We start from the raw sequence: 7,767 nt of genomic DNA, 5'->3' as shown, positions 1-7,767 counted from the left end.
TATTATTATGATTCCCTTTCTTGACATTTCATTCATAAAAAAGCGAAAATCAACAAATGCTCTCTTTTTTTAAGACATATTTTTATGTGTTTTAATAGTCAGCCCCAGGCGAAAGAAAAAGATGTGTACATACAAGATTTCTGGGAGGTAACAGAACCCATAAGACGGTCAGAAAATTGTGACAGCAATGTGAGAGAGCACTCATGAAGCACATCCACTAGAACAACAGAAAAAAAAAAAAGTTTACAAACCAAAGAAATATTTAAAAATTGACCACAAAAATCTGCTCAGTTCACTCGATCAGGAACACACCACAACTCTCGAAAAAGGTTAAATAAAATAACAAGCAGCCAAAACATTTTTCTAAAAAGCAGCAAAAAGCTTCTCTGTCTTCTTCTTTTCCTTTCCCCCTTGAAAAACAACACTCAGAGGGTCATAATTTTATGATGAATGAATGAATGAAAGCAAAACAAGGCAGTAGATCTACCCACTGAGTGGTGTCTCCACATTGAAACAAAGTAAGACACAGGCTGAAGTGAAGATACATTAAGTTAAGTGTGACAAAGCAAAGGTAAAAAGTTCACAGCAAAGGAGACTGTGAAATAAATAAGTATATTAGGAAAAACGTTTTTCTGTCACTTGGCTATTTGATCTGTGAATCCGGAGTTTGTGGATTATAATGGGGGGAATAACAACAATATTTGTGCATATATTTAACAGTATGGTTGGGGGCTGATGTACAGAGAAAAGGAGGGACAGACTGAGACAGACAGACAGACAAACACACACACATACAGACAAAAGCACACATACAGAGGGGTTGAATGGAATACTGTTGAAACAATGATGATTATACAATAATATAATTTAAAAAATGAGAAAAAAGAAGGAATTTACACACACACAAAAAACAACAACAACAAAACAGAAAAAAAGTAGACCTTAAAAAAAACTTCTTCAACCTCAAAGTAAAATACAGTAGAGAAGGAAGATTGTTTGTCTTAGTAGAGGTTTTACGGCGCTCGCAACTAAAACAAACAATCTTCCCTCCCTACTGTATTTTACTTTGAGGTTGAAGAAGACGTTTGAGGGAAGAGATGAAACTGACAGAATATCGAAAGTAAGACAGAAACACACACATATACCAAAAAAAAAAATACACAACACAGGAATATACTGCATAACTATGTAATGCACGTACAGTGTGCTTTAGACAAACATCATAGAAAAAGCTTGTGGCTGGTAGTACAAAGGTGAGAAAAAGCTTATGTATTTATTCAAGGGTCAGTGTGTGCACGAATATGTTTTTATATGGATGCACGTATGTACGTGTGTACACATACGTATGGGAGAGGAAGAGAGATAGAGTGAGTGTGTGTGTGAGTGTGAGTGCACATGTGTGGGCATGTGTGTATGTCTGTGTATGTGCATATCTGTGAAAAAATGCGGAGTGACAAAGTGCATGCTTATACATGTATATATATCATTAGTGTTGCAAGTAATCCACTTACGTCCAATTAGGTATTTTTAACATAAGACCAAAAAAAAACAACTAGTTTTTGTAGAATAGTTCCTATCAGGAATCATGAAAAGCAAAAAACTTGTTAGTCTTTGTGAGCGTGTAAAAATCGCAAGTTCTCAAAATCTGGACTTAAAGTGGATTGCAAACAACAGCCATGATATGCATGAGCGCGTTTATATGAATTTTTATCACTTGTGAGTACAGAAAAACAATAAGAACACTAACGAATTTGTATGTGACCAATCAAACACAAAGAGACTGACAAATTCTTAGAAAAACGCATCATCACTGAGAACAGTCATTTTCAACTGAAAGTGTGTGTACATGATAAAGCAAGAGAGGACATACGTTCGACAGATGAAACAAAACATGAGCACAGTCATCTCCCCAGCTGCAAACAGGAAAACACACCATTGATTTCCTAATGCCTTAATTAATTAAGACAACTGCATAGGATAACGGGCCACATTTCAATGACACAGCAATGAGAAATCAGTCTGGCACAAGGTTACTATAGAAGATGTAGGGAGTTGGTTTAAGTATAAGTAGAAAAAGAGAGGCAAACTGATACAATCAAGGTCACAAGGGGAGGGGGAGGGGGAGGAGAGAAAAAAATGACGCATAAATATCAGAGGGAAGGGAAACAAAAATTTCAACTTAAGGTGGCTTTTGATCACTAGCTAATAAGCAATTTTGAATTAAGAATTTTTTTTATAAAGTTACATAAAGCTGTTTTTACACTCCCATCGACACAATTTGGATCATTTTGGAGGTGGGCTCCGACCCTGCATGTCAGGGTCAACCCAGGCTGAGAGGGACACATTGTCCCAGATATACTCAATAAAAATCCTCCCCACATGGGAATCGAACTCAGGTCCCCTGTGTGTGATGGCCAAGAGCCTAACCACCACACCACAGACGCCGACGGAGTTTTCCAAAGTTATAAAAAATTGGAAAAACTCAAAAGAAAATACAAGCTATACAAAGCATTGCTATGTGAATTAGTCCAACCCTATGAGCAAGAGACAATGCTTACAACCCCCAACACGACAGTACGACAGTAGGAGGCTACCTTTGTTAGACATTCAAACTTAACAAACATGGTTACAGTTGACTTCATGATCTACCAAGATTTATAAGGCATGTTGGGTTGAACGCATGCATAGTCATTTTCCCATCAAATCCAGGAAGCATTACAAAAGCTACTGAATAAAACACAAAAAAAGCGTTGGTTTTTTTTTTTGGGAAGTCAGGGAAATATCCCGACAAATTGTACCTTCCAATTTCCTTCCTTCAACATGTAGTAGGTTGGAACAGAAAAAAATGAATAGACTGATCTTGATGTTCACAAACTTTCCCAGGGGACGTGAAAAGAAAGCAGAAAAAAATACTCATGTTTAAAAAGTATAGGAAAGTCAGAAAAAAGGAGAAAGACATCAGCAAGCGAACAATGCAAATTATCATGACAAGACACAAACTGGACTGAATATTTGATTGGCCTGTTTCACACATCTGTACAGAACACCACCAGCTCAACAAAGGTGCAGAGAATATAGGTAAGGGACTTGAAATAAAAGGATGAAATTATATATATATACAACAATCAAAATATACACTACACATCCACACTACACATCCACACTACACACAATGAGTCACGAACCAAATGCATTGGTTCAGCGCAGACAGCACATTTGTTGCGCATTATTCTTTCTATACATCGCAAGCTTGACAAAATACTGATTCATTCACTGCTTCTATCATTCAGGCAATTATTTAAAACTGTTTCGAAACAGTTCCAATTTATATCATTATAAATTAATAACTTGGCAAGCAGCTGGTGAATAAAACAAGAAAAAGTCGAATCTGTCCCATTTTGAGGCAACTGAAAACTGGGCTAAGGATTACCCATTTCAAAGTGCCACAAACATAGCAACAGTAGTACAGGTGCTCACAATAATTGCTTCTTATAACGTGAACGTGGAAGTCATACAAGGTGAAGGACAAGCAGAATCCAATGTGTATTCACAACTTGTGACGATAAGCTTGGTTAAATGTCTTTGTGTCTCTGTATCTCCGAGTGCCACATTCTGAGAGCGCGCGGAGAGCTCAGAATAAATACTGTAACCTTTATCATGAGTGAGACAGTTGGTAAGACATATCACGGATAAATGCAACAGAATCTACAACAGCCACATCCACAACTGAGGGTGGATGTTTTGGTGTAGAAGTTTCTGATAAATACAGGTTCTAAAAAATGTGCAATACTGCTGTCACCACACCATGCCCCGGCCAACACTGGATATCAAAAGTGCATCTGACCCAAGCAAAGGGAAAAAAATCTGCTCAGTTCACTTAAGTTAGGATCTTAAAAAACATGTAGACTCACAACTTAGAGTAAGTTATAATCTCGGTCACCAAGATAACATATAAACAATATATTAAAAACAATATATGATATGTAAAGTACAATAATGAACAGAAAACAAGAAAAAATATCTCACAAGTACATGTGACAAAGTACACATTGACACAGGGCCCCAGTTCCTGCAACAGGCATGGGAACACTAGAGCCTGCAGGCAAGACCTGGCCCACGAGTGACCCCAGTAATTAATAATGAATGTTGCCCAAAGTGAGATGATTATTAATTTTTTAAAAACAAGCAAACAAACAAACCCAGCCAACTAGAAAATTGAAATTAATAATCAGGATCTTTTAAAAAGCTGTAGGCAATAATAAACTTAATATTAATTCTCCTGAAAAGCCCTAAAGTCATCTAATTATGCTATTGTGTCACTTTTAGTCTCACACTTGATCTTAATAGCTGGTGCATTTCATGCAACCTATTTTCGCCTACTTTGGCCAATGATGATTTATTCAGGACGGCTTAATCCGGCCCACAACTTGGACATGCTTGCCCATGCCTGCTACACACAACTTGTAGACAACCTTAGGAGCTTTAGAATACATCATCATACTCACTGTAAAATATTCTGCTCACCACACAACCACAAAAGAAAAGCTCATTAGAAGCCTTGTAAGCAAACAAAAGAAAACAAGAGCAATGAGGAACACCACACCACCACATGTGCCTACAGTCTCCATACAAAGGCAATTGGGGTTTTTTCAGCATCATTAGCAACACAGAGCAAGAAATTGAAAGATTCTGTATAATTACTCATGTTTCTTGATCAAAACTTACTGAGCAATCATTTTGTGATCAGTTTACTCAGGAAGGAAGCAAAGATGGTGGAGAAGAAGGGAAGAATTCTTAGGAAAAAAAATAATGATTGCAACAAGATACACACAGGGAAGAATTCTGGAGCTTGAGCTCATTATAAAAACCGACAATTTGTTTCTTCTAATCTCTTCAAGGGCTATAACCACAGAATATCTATGATGTTCTTCGTGAATTTATTATAATTATAATGCCAAAAACTGGAACCGTTAGAAACTATTTGTCAGAAGAAAAACACTTACATTATCCTGACTTTCTGCGAGCAGAAAAGCTGTATCTATCTAACTACTCTCATTTCCTTCTTTGCAGACCTTCTCAAAAACTAGATACATCACCTCCAAAAGGTTAAAAATATACGTAGACAAGAATCCTCAGATCATTATTGGGATAGGGAACTATAAATACCATGAGCTATAGCAGCACATTTGTTCAGAATGAACTGTTAAAACATTATGTCAATAGAGAAGTGAATTCGATAATAAGCTATTTTCGCACCTATCCATAAATCCATGCAGAAACTCAGAGAGGTAGCTTGTGCATATGTGTGTGTCTGTGTGTGTGTTTGCAAGAGAAAGTTCTTTTTAACTACAACTTAGGCCTACTTTACTATTAGTTTATAAGTGTGCAGATTCATGTAATCATTACATTTAAACACATCTAGTGGTATTGTGCTTTAACGACACAATACGATATCATTATTATTATTATTGTTGTTATTGTTATTATAACTAAAACTAGTCTGAACTTAACGGCTCCTAAATCTTAATCCTTTGGTTTAAACAATGGTAATATCATCGACAAAACAAAATCCCACCCATTTTTGGGGTTGCATCAGTGAGCCTCCAGCCACCAAAGTTCCCATTTCAGTTCACAAATACAGTAAACAAGTAAAAGGACATATCATTTGCGGACAGATATCGTATGTAAACCATGAAAAAGAAGTGAACAGTGAATGAATGGATTCATATTTCATAAAAATAAATCCATAATATGATCGACAGAAACTCTCACTCTTAAGCCTCTCACATCCAAACAGCGCCATTGTCGACCAATCACCACAAAATCAACACTCTCTCGCATCCTATTTCTGGCTTTTCTCTCTGCAAGTACAATAGTCTTTCTTTGTTTTTTGGGTTTTTTTATTGCTTTCCTCTTTTCACTTTAAACTTTTAAAAAATGCAGATCACCAACTGCAACCACACAGTAACCTCCGCAAAAGAGGTTGGGGAAAGGGAGGGGGGGGGATGAATCAACGGGTGTATATTTAATACCATTGCAGTTGCAATAAATTACTTTATATACAATTTTGTTCCACGGAAGCACAAACTCATGGGCTCTTGACATTTATCTGTACAAGAGAAATCTCATGGTAGTTTTTACAACCACCTTCTCACCCATTAGAACGGGACAATAATATGTTTCTTCTGATCAATTGGAAGAGGGAACATAATATGTTTCTTGTAATTCATTCGAAGAGGGAAGAGGGCAACACTCGCAAAAAAAATACCAACAGCCACAACATGTTATTTATCAACATGCGGAGCATTTCGACTGCCTGGTGTAATACTTCGCCATGCGCCATTTTCAAAAGTGACTTATGACAGAGTGCTACACTGAACAGGTGAAAGTTTTTTTTTATTGTGACATCAATGACTGGGCTACAAAGCAAGTACAAGCACCATGTTTGGGGGGGGGGGGGGGGGGGGGGGACACCCCCAAAAATTAATCAAAAAAAAAAAAAAAAAACAACCCCCATAAAACGCCAGTCTGATTGGAAAGTTGTTTCAGGAGTACAGGCCCTCTCACCAAGTCAGTCTTTGCACACGACTAAACATTTTTTAAAACATTATTAAGTAGGTGTTTTTACGCCTCGATCAACACAGTTAAAATCATTGAAGAGGTGGGCTCAGGTCTCCTGGGTACGACAATGGAGCGAATAACCGCTATACCCCAGACCTCAGATGCAAACAGGTGAGGACAACAGCTACACAGGGGATTTTTTATTTTTTAAAGTTGAGTGGGAAAACCGTACACAAACACTTTCCAACACACCCCAAATGTTTCTCTGCTCCCGCCACCCCCCAACCACTTTACATCATGACTCACCTCTACCGGCACTCCAGGTGGAGCCAGTTTGGTAAGCTCTAGCTGCAGCCGCTCTGCAAATCCTGGCAACATGGTCACTCCTCCGCTTAAAAACACAGCTCTGGAAATAGAAAAGATCAAGAGTTTGAGGGGTTTTGTTTTGTTTTAATTACAATACCAGTACACCTACCTACTTGACACAAATACCTTATTTCAAATAAAGATCAATCCGTTCTCAACAAAAACAAAAATTTGAGACAGATATAAAGATATGATTACACAGAACATAAAGAAAAAAACGCAGTAACACAGTTTGAGATGTTGCACTTCAGAAGGTACTACATCAAATCACTGTCAGTGCAGAGGCAGGAACAGAGTGACAACAGTAAAACAGTAAGAAAATACTTTCTTAAACAACCCCTGACCACTGCATATCATCAGCCAACTGTTCAGATGCACTAAGCCCAAATTTTTATTTTAAAAAAATGATTATTGCAGTTTTTCAATCTGTGGAGAAAGTAAGTGTAGATGAAAGCAGATAAAAGAATATGACTGTAGAGCAGGAAAGAAGGTAAAAAGAGACAATTATAGAACAGATTATGTTTCGTCTGTCAGGTTTCAAACCCAAGACTTATTGAATGAGAGGTGAACACCGTACCTCTCCGCCATGAGAAGGAGGAGAATCTGACCATCCAAGTGTCATCAAGAAAAAAATTTTAAAAAGAAAAACTGCATGTAAAAGGTAGCAAATTTTTCCTTGAACGTATAAAAAAAAAAAAAAACATTGCAGGGCATAATACGTCACTTGTGTTTTCATTAACGCGAGGTTTCACAACCACCACAAGTCATCCCCATCACCTAGTGCAAGCATACTATCGTATTATTATGGTTATGAGCACAGACCTGTGTGGAAGAGAGGAT

This window comes from Aplysia californica, unplaced genomic scaffold, assembly GCF_000002075.1.
Source record: "Aplysia californica isolate F4 #8 unplaced genomic scaffold, AplCal3.0 scaffold01046, whole genome shotgun sequence".
In the NCBI taxonomy this organism is placed as follows: Eukaryota; Metazoa; Mollusca; class Gastropoda; order Aplysiida; family Aplysiidae; genus Aplysia; species Aplysia californica.
The sequence above is the reverse complement of the archived record's forward strand: the minus strand, read 5'-3'. Positions refer to the sequence as shown.